Here is a 19755-nt window from a genome sequence, read left to right on the forward strand (position 1 = left end):
CTCTGATGTTATCTTAACCATCCCATCTGTCACCCTTGAACTTTCCCCCATCATCTTAGAGCCCATCACCGTCACCCTTCATACGCCTTCCCTCGCTGATGAGCCCACACCTTTCACAGTCCCCATGCACACCCTGACTTTGCCCCTTGTAAAGACCCTTGTAAAACTTCTTGACCCCTCCGACGACCCAGATGAAACCTACTCCCACGACAGCCTCCCATGCTACTGCCCCCCGCCTACAATCAAAGTGCCCTCCCACCACCAGTACCCTTGGTTTGTCCTGCAAGATTCTAGCATCAACAGCACAGGCACAGCAAGCATCCACGGCATCCAAAAGTCACTCGAGGTGCGCTGCTGAACTTGGGGGCTGCAGTCGTCTTCAGTTTCAGGGTCATGTCTTCCATGCAGCAGTGGTGAGCTGGAAGCACTGTGATATGTGCTTGTGTGGCTGGACTTTAATCACTCTGCCCGGCGTGATACAGTGGTGGGGTGTTAGCGTGGCGGGTGAATGAGAGCCTGCCCACCTTGGAAATGGCGTGTTTCCCGGGAGTGCATAAATAATGAGGCGGGTTTGGGACCATATGGCGTGAAAACCTGCCATTGCAGCTGATGGCTAAAACGTTGTTTTACCTGCTCGCTACCGCACTTGATGCAAATTGCGGAATATTCTGCCATGTGTGTGCCAACCACCCACCACCACGCACCCCCCTTAACCCTGTGTGTGCTGTCAGTTTTTGGAGTCAGGAAATCAAATTTTTTCTTCCTCTCAACATATTCTCCCCCCTACATGCCACAAACGCCACTGCTGGTGGGAGAGAAGATTCCGGAAAACACTGCCTGAACAAACAAAGAAAAGTACAGCACAGGAACAGGCCCTTCGGCCCTCCAAGCCTGCGCCGATCACATTGCCTGTCAACTAAAACATTTTGAACTTCCAGGGTCCGTATCCCTCTATTCCCATCCTATTCATGTATTTGTCAAGCTGCCTCTTAAACACCACTAACGTACCTGCTTCCACCACATCCTCTGGCAGCAAATTCCAGGCACTCACTACCCTCTGCGTAAAAAACTTGCCCCGCACATCTCCTCTATAGTTTTCTCCTCTCACCTTAAATCTATGTCCCCTAGTAATTGACTCTTCCACCTTGGGAAAAAGCTTCTGACTATCTACTCTGTCCATGCCACTCATAATTTTGTAAACTTCTATCAAGTCGCCCCCAATCTCTGTCGCTCTAGTGAGAACAATCCGAGTACCTCCAACCTCTCCTCATAGCTAATAATCTCCAGACCAGGCAGCATCCTGGTAAACCTCCTCTGCACCTTCTCCAATGCCTCCATATGCTTCTGGTAATGTGGTGACCAGAATTGCATGCAATATTCCAAGTGTGGCCTAACCAAGGTTCTATACAGCTGCAGCATGACTTCCCAGCTTTTATACTCAATACCCCTGCCAATGAAGGCAAGCATGCCATATGCCTTCCTGACTACCTTATCCACTTGCATTGCCACTTTCAGTGACCTGTGGACCTGTACACCCAGATCCCTCTGTCCGTCGATGCACTTAAGGGTTCTGCCATTTACTGTATAATTCCTGCCTGTATTAGATCTTCCAAAATACATTACCTCGCATTTGTCCGGATTAAACTCCATCTGCCATTTCTCCGCCCAAGTCTCCAACTAATCTATATCCCGTTGTATCCTTTGACAATCCTCTTCACTATCTGCAACTCCTCCAACCTTAGTGTCGTCTGCAAACTTACTAATTAGCCCAGTTACATTTTCCTACAAATCATTTATGCATACCACAAACAGCAAGGGTCCCAGCACTGATCCCTGCGGAACTCCACTGGTCACAGCTCTCCATTCAGAAAAGCACCCTTTCACTGCTACCCTCTGTCTTCTATGACCAAGCCAATTCTGTATCCATCCTGCCAACTCATCTCTGATCCTGTGCGACTTTATCTTCTGTACCAGTCTGCCATGAGGGAGCTTGTCAAAGGCCTTACTGAAATCCATGTATATAACATCCACTGCCCTTCCATCGTCGATCATCTTTGTCACTTCCTCGAAAAACTAGATCAAGTTAGTGAGACACGACCTCCCCTTCACAAAACCATGCTGCCTCTCACTAATATGCCCATTTGCTTCCAAATGGTAGTAAATCCTGTCACGAAGAATCTTCTCCAATAATTTCCCTACCACTGACTTAAGGCTCACCAGCCTATAATTTCCTGGATTATCCCTGCTACCCTTCTTAAACAATGGAACAACACTGGCCATTCTCCAGTCCTCTGTGACCTCACCCGTAGCCAGTGAGGATACAAAGATTTCTGTCAAGGCCCCAGCAATCTCCTCCCTTGCCTCCCTCAGTACTCTGGGGTAGATCCCATCAGGCCCTGGGGACTTATCCACCTTAATGTTCTTCAAGACACCTAACACCTCCTCTTATTTGATCACAACATGATCCAGGCTATCTACACACTCTTCCCTAGACAAATCGACCGCTAAGTCCTTCTCTTTGGTGAATACTAATGAGAAGTATTTATTTAGTATCTCTCACATTTCTTCTGGCTCCACACACAGAGTCCCACCTCTGTCCCTGAGTGGGCCTACCCTTTCCCTGGCTACCCTCTTGCTTTTTTAAAATGTATAAAAGGCCTTGGGATTTTCCTTAATCCTGGTTGCCAGTGGCTTTTCATGACCACTTTTAGCCTTCTTGACTCCTTGCTTAAGTTTCTTCCTACTTTCTTTGTATTCTCCACGGGCTTCATCTGTTCCCAGTCTTCTTGCTCTTACAAATGCTTCCCCTTTCTTTTTGACTAATCTCTCAATATCCTGAAACTTGCCATGCTTATCCTTCATACATATCCTTCAGCCTGATTGTATTGTGGAGGCAGACTCAATTGAGGCAATCGTGAGGGAATTGGATTAATATCTGAAAAGGAAGAATGCGATGGCCAAAGGTAAAAGGCATAGGAGTGGCACACGGTGGATTGATCCTTCAGAGGGCCGCCACTGAGGGCCGAATTGCTTCCTTCTGTGTTTTAACCATTCTGTGATTCTGAACTGAGTTTTCAAAAGCTTGTACAGTGTTGGAAGGTACATATATGAAGAAGGTTAATGCTGTTGGTTGATAACAACAACAATTTGCATTGAAAGCATTATATCAATATACTAAAACATCCCAAGGCACTTCATTGGAGCATTAGAAAGCAAAATTAGACACTCAGCCACTTAAGGCAATATTAGAGCCAATGCCAAATGCTTGGTCAAAGAGGTAAGCTTTAAAGAGTGTCTTAATGGAAGGAAAAGTGGTAGAGAGGTGGAGGCATTTGGGGAGGAATTCCAGTGCTTAGGGCTCAGGCAGCTGAAAGTTGGAGGAGATTAAAGAGATGGGGCGAGGGTGGGAAGGGAAATGGGGAGGAGAGTGTGATACAGATAGATCTGGATGAATTGCCATATCCTTTCAACTCTGTGTCCTTGGATTTAAAGGGCAAAGATGAGGCCTGTTCTAAATGGACAGAGTAAGATAATTACAGTTTCATTGAATTCAGCTAATCAATTGCTGCGAAAGTATTGTGGCAAATGGAGGGACCAAGGCTCGACAGTTGGAATTTTGAAAGTCTTGCCATGACTGAATTGGGGAGATTTTTTCCTAGGGTCAGACACAGAAGTAGGTAGAATTTGGATGTTGGTGCAGGATGTGATGTTTTGATTGATGCAACGGGAGTAGCAAGACCATGTGAGATAGCAAGGTCAGTTGGGGTAGCGATGAAGATGGGTTGGGAAGTTTACATGGAGGAAACAGGGGGGACAAGAGGGCAGTGAACTCGGAGGAGAGAGATCATGATGAGTTGAAGCGGAGGCAAAGACAGGCGGCTAAACATAAGGAAAATAATTAGGCGGAACATATGTGTGGGAATTAAAGTATTCTAGCTGCAGGCGGTACTGGAGTGTTTCAAATTTTAGAGCAATAATTGTTCAAGATAAAGTCCACATCATGTCTTCTACAAAATTCTGAGTGAACTGAACTGTTACTTTTTTTGTAAATTCAGGAAACCAGAGATGCAGTCATCTATGAAATCCCTCTCCTCAGACTTTGGCTTGTATTTCAGAGCTTTTCAACTCTACTTAGAACGCTCCTCTGAACATCAATGCATGAAAAAATTCAATGAGGAGAATATGCCAGATATAGTTGCCAGAAGGCATGTTTGGGATCATTTTCAAAACTAAAGACTCTACTTTCTTACCTAATCAGTGTAAACCTATGTGCAATTACTTAGAAATGTTTTTCTGCTATTTATACATGAACTTCCAATATTTGATAATAGTCTTGTTCTGATTTAGAAGATTGTGGTCCATAAATTCATGTATGCAGCACCTGTTTGTCCAACTGACCCCTCATACAGCAGTCAGGACAAGCACACACACTTCTGACCAAAAATACAGAGCCCACACCTTGGGAAAGAAACAGAAATTGTTGTACTGGGCTGAAAGCCTATTTGAGGTTCCCCACAACAAGATTGTTGTGCCCTGTGTCAGTTGACAGTGGACCTTAGAATCGCCTGCTAGTAAAAAGATATTGTTTAGAATTTTACTCACCTGAATGTAGAACATACAAACATACGAACTGGGAGTAGGAGTAGGCTACTCGGCCCTTCAAGCCTCCACCACCATTCAATAAGATCATGGTTGTCCTAATTGTAACCTCCCGCCTACCCCTGATAATATTTCACCCCCTTATTAATCAAATATCTATCCAGTTCTGCCTTAAAAATATTCAAAGACTCTGCTTCCACCCCTTTTGAGAAAGAGAATTCCACAGACTCACAACCCTCTGAGAGAAAAAATTCCTTCCCATCTCCGTCTTAAATGAACAACCCCTTATTTTTAAACTGTGATCGCTAATTCTAGATTCCCTCACAAGGGGAAACATCCTCTCCACATCCACTCTGTCAAGGCCCCTCAGGATCTTAAAAGTTTTGATCAAGTCACCTCTTACTCTTCTAAACTCTAGTGGATACAAGCCTAACCTGTCCAACCTTTCCTCATAAGACAGCCTGTCCATTCCTGGTATTAGCCTAGTAAGTCTTCTCCAAACTGCTAACGCATTTACATCTTTCCTTAAATAAGGATATCAGTACTATACACAATACTCCAGATGTGGTCCCACCAGTGCCTGTGCAATTGAAGCATAACCTCCCTATTTTATATTCACTTGCCCTCACAATAAATGCTAACATTTTATTGGCTTTCCTAATTACTTGCTGTACCTGCCCACTAGTCTTTTGTGATTATGCACTAGGACACCCAGATCCCCCTGAATCTTAGAGCTCCTCAATCTTTCACCATTTAATAATGTATTTTTATTTTCCCTGCCAAAATGGACAATTTCATGTTTGCCCATGTTATACTCCATTTGCCGAACCTTTGCCCACTCATTTAACCTATGTTACTTTATAGCCTCCTTATGTCCTCTTCACAACTTACTTTCCTACCTATGTTTTTGTCATCAAATGTAACAACCTTAAATCTGTTCCTTCATCCAAGCCATTTATATAAATTGTGAAAATTGAGGTCCCAGCACTGATCCCTGTGGTAGACCACTCGTTACATCCCACCAACCAGAAAAAGCCCCACTTAAGACTACCCTCTGTTTCCTATTAGCTAGCCAATCTTCTATCCATGCCAATATGTTACCCCCAACACTATGAACTTTTATTTTCTGCAGTAGCCTTTGATGTAGCGCCTTAGCAAATGCCTTCTGGAAATCTAAGTACTGCAAATCCACTGGTTCCCCTTTATCCACAGCACATCTGACTCCTTCAAAGAACTCCAATAAATTAGTTAAACATGCTTTCGCTTTTACAAAACATTGACTCTTCCTGATTGCCTTAAACGTTTCTAAGTGCCCTGCTAAAGCTTTCTTCATTATAACTTCTAACATTTCCCTACGACATGTTAAACTAACTGGCCTGTAGTTTCCTGCTTTCTGTCTCCCTCTCCTTTATTTTGAATAAAGGAGTTACATTTGCTATTTTCCAATCTAATGGAATATTCCCTGAATTAAGGGAATGTTGGAAAATTTAAACCAATGCATCAACTATTCCACCAACCACTTATTTCAAGAACCTAGGATGAAGTCCATCAGGATCTGCAGCTCCAACAGTACCACTTGCTGGTGATTGTAATTTTCTTGAATTCCTCCCTCCCTTCCATTTTCTGATTTACAGGTATTTTTTGGATGTTACTTGTATCCTTTATAGTAAAAACCAATGCAAAATACCTGTTCTATTCACCTGCCATCTCTTTACTTTCCATTATTGGTTCCCCAGACTGACTTTCTATAGGACCAATGCTCACTTTGTTAACTCTTTTCTTACTTAAGGTATCTACTAAAAACTCTCACTATCTATCTTTTTATTTCCAGTTAGCTTTCTCTCGTACACTAATTCCACCACCACCCCCCCCACCCCCTTATTAATCCTTTTGTCATTCTTTGCTGTTTTTTATATTCTGTTCAATCTTCTGACCTGTCCCCATCTCAACGTCATGGTCCCTCAAGGGTAGTAAGGAGGGAAGCAGGATGCCTAAAGAGTGAGGCTTATGCATTTAGAGGTGAGATAAACGCTTGTGCAGGTTGGGAACAGGCAGTCCCACTGCTAAATTAGTATACTAAAAACTTGTGCTTGTTTTACTGCTGTAGGACAACAACAACAACAATGCATACCAATTTCTGCCCCAATATGTTTTAGGTTTTGCTAATTGATTGCGGAATGAATATTGGCCTGGACACTGAGTGGACTCCTTTGTTCTTTCTTAAATTGTGCACTGGAATTTGTACTCCTGGGAAGGCAGACAGGACCTTGGTTTAATGCAGAAACATAGAAAGATTTTCAGTACAGAAGGGAGCTAATCAGTCCATCATGTCCATGCTGGCCAAAAAAGACCTATCTGGTCTAATTGCACCTTCTACCTCTGGGTCCTAACTTTGCAGGCCACAGCAGCTCAAGTACATATCCAATCACCTTTTAAATATGATGAGGGTTCCTGTCTCTGCCACCCTTTTAGACAGTTCCAGACTCCCAGGACAAATTTTAAGTATACTAATTTAGAAGAAGGACTTCCTGAACCCAACCTGCACAAGCATTGACCCTGCTACTTAAAAAATGCTTCACAGCTGTCCTCTAACCCTTTCCCCAATTTAAGTATATGCCCCTTGGTTATTGACCCTTCTGTTAACAGACATAGGTCCTTTCTATCCAGTCTATCACAGCCCCACAAAATTTTATACACCTCTGTTAAATACCCCCTCGACCTCCTCTGCTCCAAAGAAAACAACACCAGCCTATCCAATCTTTCCTCGTCGCTATAATTCCTGATTCTTGGAAACATCCTGATAATTTCTTCCTTACCCTCGCTATCCTTCCTTTAATGTGGTGACTTGAACTTTGTGCTGTACTCTAGCTGTGGTCTACTTAGTGTTTTGGTCTCTGCCAATAAAGGAAAGTAATCCCATATACCACCTTCACCATGTTATCTATCATCCTGTTTTCTTCAGGGATCTGTAGACATACACCATAGGTCCCTGTGTTCCTCTATACTTCACAGAATCTAAACATTCATTGTGCATTCCCTGGCCACGTTTGTTCTCCAGAAATGCTTTACCTCACATTTCTCCAGATTGAATTCCATTTGCCACTTTTCTGGCCACTCAACCAGTCCATCGATATCTTCCTGCAGTCTACATGTTTTTTTTTCCCTCACTATCAATCACAAGGCCAATTTCCTTATCATCTGCAAACTTCTTGATCGTGTTCCCTACATTTAAGTCTAAATCATTGATATATATCACACACCGCAAGGGACCTAGTACTGAGCCCCATGGAACCTCACTGGAAATAACCTTTCAGTCACTAAAGACCCTCAACCATAACCCTTTGCCTCCTGACACTGAAGCAATTTTGGACCCAAGTTACCACTTACCCTGGGATCTCATGAATTTTTAATTTACTGATTTGTCAGACCTTATTAAAAACTTCACTAAAACCCATGAAGACTACATCAATTGCACTATCCTCATTGACTCTCCTTGTAACTTTCTCAAAAAATTAAATCACATTATTCATTAAAAAACTTTCCATAATAAGCCCATGCTGACAATCCTTGATTACTCCACATTTCGTCAAATAATGATTTATAATGTCACTCAGAACTTTTGCCAATAGTTTTCCCACCACCTGTAATTATTTGGACTGTCCCAAATAAAATAGAGTAATAGTGGGATGTGTGTATGTGCCTGTGTGTGAGAGATTTAATTGGATTAAAGGCAGCTGATCTGAAGGCTTTGATGCAAAGATTGGGGAAGTTTAGAATGTAAGGTAAACAGGATATTTGCATTTTTAATTAAACCAGGCTAGATTGTTTTCAAAGGAGGGATGAAACTTGTCACCTAGCTAGGTGAAGTTTAGAAACAGTGTGTTTATTTTTCCTAAAGATTACAGGTTAAACTTAATGCTATGAGAGATTTTTATTATCGGGAAGGTAAAGCCCAAAGACATAGTGAAGCAATGGGTACTTGCATTCAAATGGGAAAATATCTATAAAGGAACAAAGGCTGTGTGTAAGGGTAGGCAGTCTAAGGTTCAACAAGTTGGCCAGTGAACACTTAAAGATATCACAGCGAGCAATGAAAGTAAACACAGATAGGAAAGCCGCAGCTCGGAACTTTGTTACTGGAGAGAAAGTGTTAGTTTTTTAACCAGTACTGGGTGACTCATTAAAGGCAAGGTTCAGTGGATTGAAAAGAAACTGAGTGAAGTAAATTATTTAATACATAGTCTGGATAGAAGAAAGAATCAAAGGGTGTGTCATGTAAATATGCTTAAAAAGTACTTTGACATGGAAGAGGACCAAAAGGGCGTGTTAGTGGTAGGAGATAATGAGAAAGAAATATAAATGCAGGATTCTGAAATTGATTTCCTCTAATCAAATTGGATAATGAAGGGGTACTTGAAAATTTAAATGTAAATATATTGAATTACCTTCCAAATAATTGTCAAAGTGATTTGGAAAAACAATCACAGTCACACAAAGCTATTTGTGAAAATAAGTTGGGAACGACAGATTTAGCGATACGTGATGTGCCTGTAGAAGTTTCATCTTTGGTAAGGCAACATTCTTATAGATTAAATCTGGTAAAGTTATCACAATTACAGAAAGAAATTGACTTCATGCTTCAAAATGATATCATTGAGTTTAGTTGCAATAACTGGAGTTTGCTGAAAACTAATGGAACACGAAGACTGTGTGTGGACTATTGAAAGGTGAGTGTGCTGACAAAAGAAGATTCATATTCTATACCAAGGTTGGAAAATTGCATTGAGAAAGTGGGACATTCAAAATTTATCAAAAGATTGACTTGCTAAAAGGATATTGACAAGTACCGTTATTGGAGAGAGCAAAGGAGATATCGGCTTTTGTGATGCCAGATGAACTTTATCAGTTTAAAGTCATGCCATTTGGTATGAAAAATGCAACTGCAACATTTCAAGGATTGACAAAGTAATTGCTGGTCTAAGCAATTGTGCTGTTTATATTGAGACTTGATGGTTTGCAGTCCTACGTGGGAGGAACATCTGGAAGAATTATTTTCTCTATTACAAGAAGCTAATTTGGTGATGAACTTGGCTAAAAGTGAATTTGCAAAAGTGCAAGTTACATATCTAGGCCATGCCATTGGATATGGTAAGGTGGCTCCGAGAGGTGTGAAAGTCAAGGCTATCATGGATTTCCCTGTGCCTACAACAAAACAAAGAGCGGGTTTTATCGGAAATTTGTATCAAACTTTAGCAGTGTGATTGTTCCACTGAAAGAGCTATTAAAAAAGAACAAGAAGTTTCAATGGACACAGGAATGTCAGAAGGCATTTGACAACTTGAAAACTGTATTAATTATGGCACCAGTTTTGGCAGTACCCAATTATGCCAAGAAATTTAAGTTGGCCATTGACGCAAGCGATATAGGCATTGGGGCTGTACTGTTACAAGAAGGTGACATTGGAATTGAAAAACCGACAGGGTATTTTTCACAGAGGTCAAATGCACAACAGAGAGGATATTCGATGATCGCAAAGGAGACTTTGGGTTTGGCATTAGCCTAGCAGCATTTTGAGATTTATGTTGCAAACAATTCATCAGAAACAATTGTTTATACACACCACAATCATTTAAAGTTGCTAGACAAATTTCGAGGCAGAAGTGCAAGGCTGTTCAGATGGAGTATATTACTGCAACCATTTAATCTACAGATCATACATGTAGCGGGACGAGAAAATCGGATTGCAGAGGCTTTATCAAGAGTTTGAAGCTTGATGGGAAAATTGGACATTTAAAACCTGGACTCTGAACTGAAATCATTTTGGTTCACGTGAAGGGTTTGTATAAATATTGTTATGTTAATGCATGCATCTGGTAATATAATAGTGTAAGTATATAAATAAGTAGGAAATAGTATAAGATGCGTTAATATAATGAAGCTGTCTTTATAAATTATGATGCTTCATTTTTCAATAAGGAGTGGGATGTCAGGAAGATATAATAATTTTCATGATGTTATTGGAATTTATTGTAAAATACAGTAATAGTGGGATGTGTGTATGTGTCTGTATGTGTCTGTGAGACTTAATAGGATCAAAGGCAGCTGGTCTGATGGATTTGATGTAAACATAGCAAACATGGGGGAAGTTTAGAATGTAAGATGTAAAAGGACATATGCATTTTTAAATAAACCAGACTAGATCGTTTTCAAAGGAGGGGTGAAGTGTGTCACCTCGCCAGGTGAAGTTTAGAGACAGTGGGGAGGATTTTCCTCTCGGTGGGCGGGGATGGTGGGAGGGCCTGGGATTGGCTGCAAAACCGACCACTGTCTGCAATCGGGCCCGACAGCGGTTTCATGCTGGATGACCAATTAACGGCCAGCCAGCATGAATCGTGCACTGAAACGCTCAGCGCTGCCTGGGTGGGGAGGTGACGAGGGCGAGCACGGAAGTCCACACATGCGCATGGGTGCGCTCGTGGAAAACTCCCTCAAGGCACAGAGCTACCTTGGGGAGCTGAAGATTTTTAACTTCACAAATAAAGACTTTAAAATTAAAGAAAATATGTCCCCTCATGTGACCCTGTCACGTGAGCAGGAACATGTTGAAAAGAAGTTTTAAAATGTTTTATTTTTTTTTAAATCAATGGTCAAAACCCCATTCACCCCCCCCCCCCCACCCACACCCCCCCATCCCCCCCTTGCTGAAGTTTCGCAAAATATGTGAAGGTCTTTTTCGCCTACCTGCCAACTGTAAAGTTGGATGGGGAGAAAAAAATTCAATTCAGTTAATTGATCAAGGCATTAATAGGCTTCTTAATTGTCGGTGGGCACGCTGCTGACTCACGCCCGACTGAAATATTACGTGAGCGTGCGGTGACATTGGATACTCGCCTGATGTCATTGCGCACTCTTTTTCTCCCATTTTATTGGGCGTACACCCGCCCGACGAGGAAAAGTTCTGCCCAGTGTGTTTATTTTTCCTACAAGTTACTAGTTAAACCTAGTGCTATGACAGATTTATATTTTCAGAGAGGTAAAGTCCAAAGATGCAGTGAAACAATGGGTATTTGCATTCAAAGGGGAAAATATGTAAAAAGGAGCAAAGGCTCTGTGTAAGGGTAGGCAGTCTAAGATTGAACAAGAATGAAATGCCTTCAGCCTGTATGTCCTTAACTGTTGCCTCCAGGGACTGAAGTTAAGAGAACTCACGTTAAATTTGCCTATTCAGGGTATCAAAGAAAAGTACAGCACAGGAACAGGCTCTTCGGCCCTCCAAGCCTGCGCCGATCATATTGCCCATCAACTAAAACATTTTGCACTTCCGGGGTGTATATCCCTCTATTCCCATCCTATTCATGTATTTGTCAAGCTGCCTCTTAAACACCACTATCGTACCTGCTTCCAACACCTCCTCTGGCAGCTAATTCCAGACACACACTACCCTCTGCGTAAAAAACTTGCCCCGCACATCTCCTCTATAGTTTTCTCCTCTCACCTTAAATTTATGTCCCCTAGTAATTGACTCTTCCACCTTGGGAAAAAGCTTCTGACTATCTACTCTGTACATGCCACTCATAATTTTGTAAACTTCTATCAAGTCTCCCCTCAATCTTCGTCACTCTAGTGAGAACAATCTGAGTTTCTCCAACCTCCCCCCATAGCTAATAACCTTCAGACCAGGCAGCATCCTGGTAAACCTCCTCTGCGCCCTCTCCAATGCCTCCATATCCTTCTGGTAAAGTGGTGACCAGAATTGCACGCAATATTCCAAGTGTGGCATAACCAAGGTTCTATACAGCTGCAGCATGACTTCCCAGTTTTATACTCAATACCCCTGCCAATGAAGGCAAGCATGCCATATGCCTTCCTGACTACCTTATCTACCTGCGTTGCCACTTTCAGTGACCTGTGGACCTGTACACTCAGATCCCTCTGCCCGTCGATGCACTTAAGGGTTCTGCCATTTACTGTATAATTCCTGCCTGCATTAGATCTTCCAAAATACATTACCTCGCATTTGTCCGGATTAAACTCCATCTGCCATTTCTCTGCCCAAGTCTCCAACCGATCTATATCCCGTTGTATCCTTTGACAATCCTCTTCACTATCTGCAACTCCTCCAACCTTAGTGTCGTCTGCAAACTTACTAATTAGCCCAGTTACATTTTCCTACAAATTATTTATGCATACCACAAACAGCAAGGGTCCCAGCACTGATCCCTGTGGAACTCCACTAGTCACAGCTCTCCATTCAGAAAAGCACCCTTCCACTGCTACCCTCTGTCTTCTATCACCAAGCCAAATCTGTATCCATCTTGCCAGCTCACCTCTGATCCTGTGCGACTTTACCATCTGTATCAGTCTGCCATGAGGGAGCTTGTCAAAGGCCTTACTGAAATCCATGTATATAACATCCACTGCCCTTCCATCGTCGATCATCTTTGCCACTTCCTTGAAAAACTAGATAAAGTTAGTGAGACACGACCTCCCCTTCACAAAACCATGTTGCCTCTCGCTAATACGCCCATTTGCTTCCAAATGGCAGTAAATCCTGTCACGAAGAATCTTCTCTAATAATTTCCCTACCACTGAAGTAAGGCTCACTGGACTATAATTTCCTGGATTATCTCTGCTATCCTTCTTAAACAATGGTACAACATTGGCCATTCTCCAGTCCTCTGGGACCTCACCCGTAGCCAGTGTGGATACAAAAATTTCTGTCAAGGCCCCAGCAATCTCCTCCCTTGCCTCCCTCAGCACTCTGGGGTAGATCCCATCAGGTCCTGGGGACTTATCCACCTTAATATTCTTCAAGACACTTAATACGTCCTCTTTTTTGATCTCAACATGATCCAGGCTATCTACATACTCTTCCCTAGACAAATCGACCATTGAGTCCTTCTCTTTGGTGTCAAAGTTTGGTTTACTTTGCCTGCGTCTTTTAAAACCTATGTGTTTTACTGTTGCCTTAACGAAGGTGTAACCGGGAATCAGATTATCTATGGGATTTAAAAGTTATTGTAGCAGCAATTTGTAGACACATATATGTGCTTACAAATTTTTCTTCCATTAATAAATACTTTAGTTTTATAGAAATCTCTTAAGACTCGGTTGTCTTATTATTACTGAATTCAAAGCCTGCATCTCGAAACATACAAATTGAAAATTAATTGTAACCGTTATTTCAAGTTTCCTCTGGGATTTGAACAGCTCAACATTTACCACCTGCTGTGTCATAACACAAAACACAACATGTTCCAGGGATGGGGTATTTTAGCGACAAGGATGAGTTGGAGAAGCTGGTGTTGTTCTCCTTAGAACAAAGGAGGTTGAGAGTAGATTTGATACCGATTTACAAGATTATGCAGATAAGGGAAAGCTTTCATATTGCTGAAGATACAAGGACTACAAGACACATACTTAAGGTTTTGGGAAAGAGACGCATGTGAGATGTGAGGTAGAACTTTTTTATTCAGGAAGGGATAATGACCCAGAAATTACTGCCTATGAGGGTGGTGGAAGCAGAAATGATGAATAACTTTAAATGGAAATTTTATGGGCACTTGAGGGAAATAATCTTTCAGGTCTATGGAGTAAAGCAGGGGAAAGGGTCTGACTGGTTTGGTCCACAAAAAGCCAACATGGGATTCATGGGATAAATGACCTCCTTCTGCCCTGTAAATGACTCTATGCCTCTATGATTTGTTTCTGCCCCTCTGTAAAGGGGCTTTCTGCTGTGCTTTCCACGATGTTACAGCAGCAGCTCAAAACCAGCTATGAGGAAATTCTAACTACATTTTCTGGTTCAGTGCCTCCCAGGAGTCCCTTGCAGAGGCAAGAATTTATTACAGAAACTCCCTAGCCCGAGCTGCTGGAATCTCTGTTCACTGGACTTGGTTTGCACTATGCGGTGGCCAGGAAGACGATGGAAAAGCACTCATTTTAATGTGGGTTCCGATATTTACCACAATGCTATTGAGGATTTCCTGGTATCTGCTCGGTAGCTAGTGAAGGCTCAAACTCACACTTGTCAGTTCTCAAAATCCTGTGAAAGGAATGGCGATCCTTTTTGCAAGATATAAGTACATCTCTTTGGAGTTGAATATGCACCAACATACCTGGCAAGGAAAGCCTGAAATAAAGTCAGTCATAGAAGATCTGCCAGGATTGAATGGATTGAAATCATATCACCTCAATGATGTAGTCACAACACCTTCAGTTATTCATGTTGAATATGTTTTGTTCTAAAAAACTGGTGCAATTGTGTTATTTTCTGAACAAAAATCTCACATTTAAAACAAAAGGCAAATAACTTTTTATTTCCTTAAAAATTGTATTTAATCAATGATTTTTTTCTAAATGTATGTTTCAGTTGATATGTCAAAAAAAAACTAATTTTTTGTTATACAGAAGTTTGTATGATAAGGTTTTCTGTTTTCTCCTAAACACTTGAAAACTAGTGAAACACTGCATGAGAGTGAGTGTTAGCACAACTCTGCAGAAAACAATTCATTAGTAAACTAATTAAGAAAAGGGTGTTTTGTCCAAATGGTAATTAAATGCAGGTAATTAAATGATTAGGCTCACTGCTGAATGCTTTCTAATACAGACAGCAGATGAACAGTATCTCATCAGCACCAACAATTGACTCCAATTCGATTTATAATGATTCCAGAGGATAAATTAAATGTGCATAATGGTTTAGACATTGTTGCATAAGCTTTCCTGGAATAAAGTAGTTTCATTCAAAAGAATTCAAAGAAATAATAACGGAATTTGTTTCACTTCGGGAAAAGAATATTGCATATCTGCACGTCAATTCCCATTCCCAGAACCTCGTGGTAAATTTGAGAAGGAGCAACCTATTCAAAGAAGCAAAAGGATTCTGTTCTGTCCATTATCTATCAATTGTCAAAATCAACAGAACGTTGTCTTCAATGCATTCATCTTATTTCCTTGTATTGAAATAAATAATATGATTCTGAGGTAATAGAACAAAATCAATGAAAATACAATTCAATGCTATTGCATTGGAAAAATATAATTGCTTACAGTTCAGTGAAATTTGATTATAAGTGTAAAGGAAAATTACAATGAAAGGTACACAATTTATAAGAAGTGAATCTCAGCAGTTTTACTGCTGCTTACTTCTTATTGATGAGCTTGCTGCAATGAATTTGTGGAAAAATAATTCAAAAATGTTCTACTTATTCATTCAGGTCAAATAGATTTTGAAGTACTTGGCAAAATTCAGCCCAAACATCCAGGGCTTTCAATTCATAATGAGGTGGTGGAGCCTAATCCTGAGCATATCTCCAAATACAAAGGTAATTTTTTAAACTTTTTTTTATATATAAGGACCAGGTGTTTCCAGTTGAAAATGATAGTTTTGTTTGAGGTGAAAGCTAAACTTTGATCTGGTTCTGGTGTGGGTGAGGCATCACTATCCTTTGATCACAGAACCAGTAATTTGTACTGTTCAGTGTAAAGATGGCAAAAAGTAAGTTAATCATTTATAAGTTATTATATTCAATAATTATGTTATCCATGTTCAAATGGGTTAATGGTCTTTATTAAAATATCATTATTTTGGATAAGTCTTTGCTTTTATCGGGGTGGGACAATGGATAAGCATTTGCAAAGAAACAAGTAGAAACAGGTGGAGAGAACACAATGTTATTGAGTGAGGGGTATTAACACTCTGAATTGAAAATGAAGAATAAAAATCAGTTCAATCCCTGTCTGAACTTAATCATGGTCAGAAACGAACACTGTAATATGCTTCTGGAGATGTGAAGGAGAATTGCAAATGAAATTCCTGTCCGAGCAGTGTCCAATGTTTCCTTGCATATACTCAGCAGCAATCCCTCTTAACACATCAATTTGATTAGAGTCTTCTTAATTCGGCGAGTTCTGGTGATCTGGAATGCACTGCCTAAAATGGTATTGGAAGCAAATTGAATAGTAACTGTCAAGAGTTAATTTGATAAATAAATGTTAAAAAAATTGCGGGTGATGGAAAAAAAAGCAGTGGATTGATCCTAAAAGAACCACAAAAGACACAATAGATACTGACAGTAGGTACCCCAGATAATGGGAGGGATTTTTAACTACAAGCCACCTGGTCCTCACCGGAAAGATAATCAACTGCCAGAGGGAACTCCAGGGGGATCTTATACACTAAACTGCTGCTTGATATAATTTTTTTGTTTATTTAAAATCAATTTATCTAAATGATGAGGGGGCTCAAACATTTTCTATTCGATTTACCGATTGATGAAATGTACCATTTGACAAAATTAACAGTTTTCAATATTACGTTATAGTACTTTGAAGTGTAAACAAATTGCTTCAGTGCTTAAATATGTGCTACTTTCCCTGGGCTAAACTTAACATATTAATGTTTTCACTTAAAAACAGAAAGTACTGAGATGCGTGTCCACATGTGTGTTCCTAGAAACTGGTTATGATGAAATAGCAAAAAAAAAAATGGTGTTTACAATCAGCTCAGGGGTAAATTCCTTCTAATTCTACCTGTGTTCCAGAGCTTGAAAAAGAAAAAAAAAATCAGGAATTAACATCTCCTTCACTTGGAACCAGATGACCTCAGGAGAATAAGAAAAGTAAAGGAAGGAAAGAAATGAAAACAAAAAAGTTTGATTTCATTCACATGATTGAGGTAACAGCAGCTGAAGATAAATTTACAAGCAACCCACTCAGCCCATCAGCCTGGGCTATCTGTGAACCCAGTCCTAGCTATCAAATAACTAACTGTGCTAGTTAATGCCCAACATATTGACAGTTGTATGCGCCATAGTTCTTTTTTAGAAGTAATATTCTTTTTGACTTTTTTCTTCAGGTAAGTTATTCCTTATCTTAGGTCTGCCTGCCCTTGACACCTCTGGCACCAAAATGGGTATGTTCTAGATTTCCAGCATCCGCAGTATTTTGCTTTTATCTATGGGTATGTGGGTAGCCTGCTAGTAGACAATGCTAATGTAAATCAGCCGCATTGTGCCTGAGACCATTCAGGCATGACCCTCTCCTCTAACTTACCTTCCACGTTGAAGGAACTCACTGTCCCAATTGACTGTTGTTCGGATTAGCAATTGAGTGGTGTAGAGAAAAGTGATTAATACCAAGATAAAGGACTTACTTTAACAGGGAGATCCAATAGGGTTGGTAATCTGAAAGTATGATCTGAAATCTGCTCTAGGGCTTCCTTCATCCAAACTTATCTTGTGCTGTTTTGTGATGCAACTGTACTGAGAATGGGACCCATGTCTTCAGACTCTCCTCCCTTCCCAAATTAAAGTTTGCCTAATACAGTGCTCTCTGATAATAGTGATAGCTTTTAAAAATTTACTTGCCAATCAGTTTGACTCTTGAATCTAAAATATTTGACAATATCCTATCTCACTCAGCTCTACCAGGGTTTCAGGGAAAAACAAATTTGAAATCAATAAGAGTGTGGAGTTGTTTGCTCTTTCAAAGAGCTGCTGTATGTACGATGGCCTGAATAGTCTCCTCCTGTGGTGTATGATTCTATGGGCAGGATTATATGCTCTCCCTCTGGCAGGCTTGAAGGGGGTGTGGTGGTGGAGCAGTACCTGCCATAAACCTGCCTGCCCCCTGCCCCCTACCCCCACTGTAATTAAATGGGGAAAGGCAAGCTGTCCAGTAGCCTGCCTGTCCTTGGGCCTTTTGAGGTTTGAAGTGGCCACTTAGTGGCCTTATCCCACCCCCATGGTCACTATACCCAGGATGGGTGGAGGCCCACACCAACCAGGAAGCTTGGCAACTTTAACTGTGAGGACTGGTGTTGGTCAAGAGGGTGGGGGGGCCTCCTGTGCAGGGCCCCTGGCCCATTAGAGGCAACATTCCTGTAATAATTATGGGTTTATTTAGTATGTAATGTACCTTTAATAATATTACTTGTTAGGCAAGATCACATGATCTGTAGTAACCAATGGGAGAGTAGTGCAGACTACCTCAGAGTTAGTGTAGAGATAGAGTTGGAGTTGAAAGCACATGTGTAGTTGCTGCTGAGTATATAGTAAACAATCTTAAGGTTTCCACCCAGGAATTGTCTGCTGGTCAACTCTATCATTAATAGCACAACTCAGCCACTCTACAGCAAACTGGTGATGAGGGTAAAACAGGATCAAAGAAGTCCCACCACCAACCACTTAATGCTGATCCCAGCATTAAATAGCTGTTGGACAGCTGATAGGATCATGGCAGACTATCCCCCTCCCCCCCCCACCACCTCCCTCTGAATTTTTAGCCGGGGTAGATGAGGACTACAGCACCCTTATATGTTCAGCCTTATGATTCTAGGTATCAATGGAAGGCAGCTTAAAGATGGGGAATAAGAAAAAAGAAATAAAATTACTTCACAATTTGCTACTTCTGTTTTTTGGAATGATTAATTGATCTGTTAGATACAGCTCTGGGGCTTGGATCAAGGATAATGGGATGAAACTCTCCTATGTTTCATGCTGTTTGTGAAATAAATTTGGGGAGTCGTTTCTGAGACTGGATATATTTTGTAGCATAAAATACAGGGAGCTAACATAGTCCTTTGTGCGTACTGAGTTAGCTGATATCAGCTAGGATAAGACTAGTGTCATTACAATTGACAACCTTGGGTTATGGAATGAAGGAAGAAATCAGGCAGGATTTCTGTTCCTGGTAACAATCCAATGATTCCTGCTGGAATTGCCTGTTTGTGGAAGATGCAACATTTCTTTCTCCATTGCAAAGCCTCGGCCAACCAGAGTGAACTTGCCAACCAATCAGCACCCTTTTCTACGATCGTATAAATTGTTGCAATTGCTTGAAATTTGGCTTTCTTGCAGTTGTCCCAAAGAGTGCAAGATGAAAAGACAGCATTTCTCTCTTTCCAGCAATAGGTACTGTTTCTTTGAAATGGTTCTCTTGCAATCTAATTTCTTAATTACAGGATGAAGTTTCCTAACTTCACCCTCTGTTTTTAAAACAGTCCTGGATGTAGAGTTGGGAATGCAGACCAGGCTTTTGTGCTCAGGTGTGGCTAGCATCTAATCTATTACTCTTCTAGGAAATTTAGGGCCGAAGCATTAAGTAGTAGCATGAAGTGCGATTTCACATAATAAATCCCTAAAGCAGCTCATT

The 19755-nt window shown here is 41.0% G+C and overlaps 1 pseudogene; it reads left to right on the forward strand.

Annotated features, from left to right (window-relative positions):
- LOC121284668 overlaps nucleotides 1–19755 on the forward strand; it is an 83977-nt pseudogene that overhangs the window by 55882 nt on the left and 8340 nt on the right.

Source organism: Carcharodon carcharias, chromosome 12 (genome assembly GCF_017639515.1).
Source record: "Carcharodon carcharias isolate sCarCar2 chromosome 12, sCarCar2.pri, whole genome shotgun sequence".
Lineage (NCBI taxonomy): Eukaryota > Metazoa > Chordata > Chondrichthyes > Lamniformes > Lamnidae > Carcharodon > Carcharodon carcharias.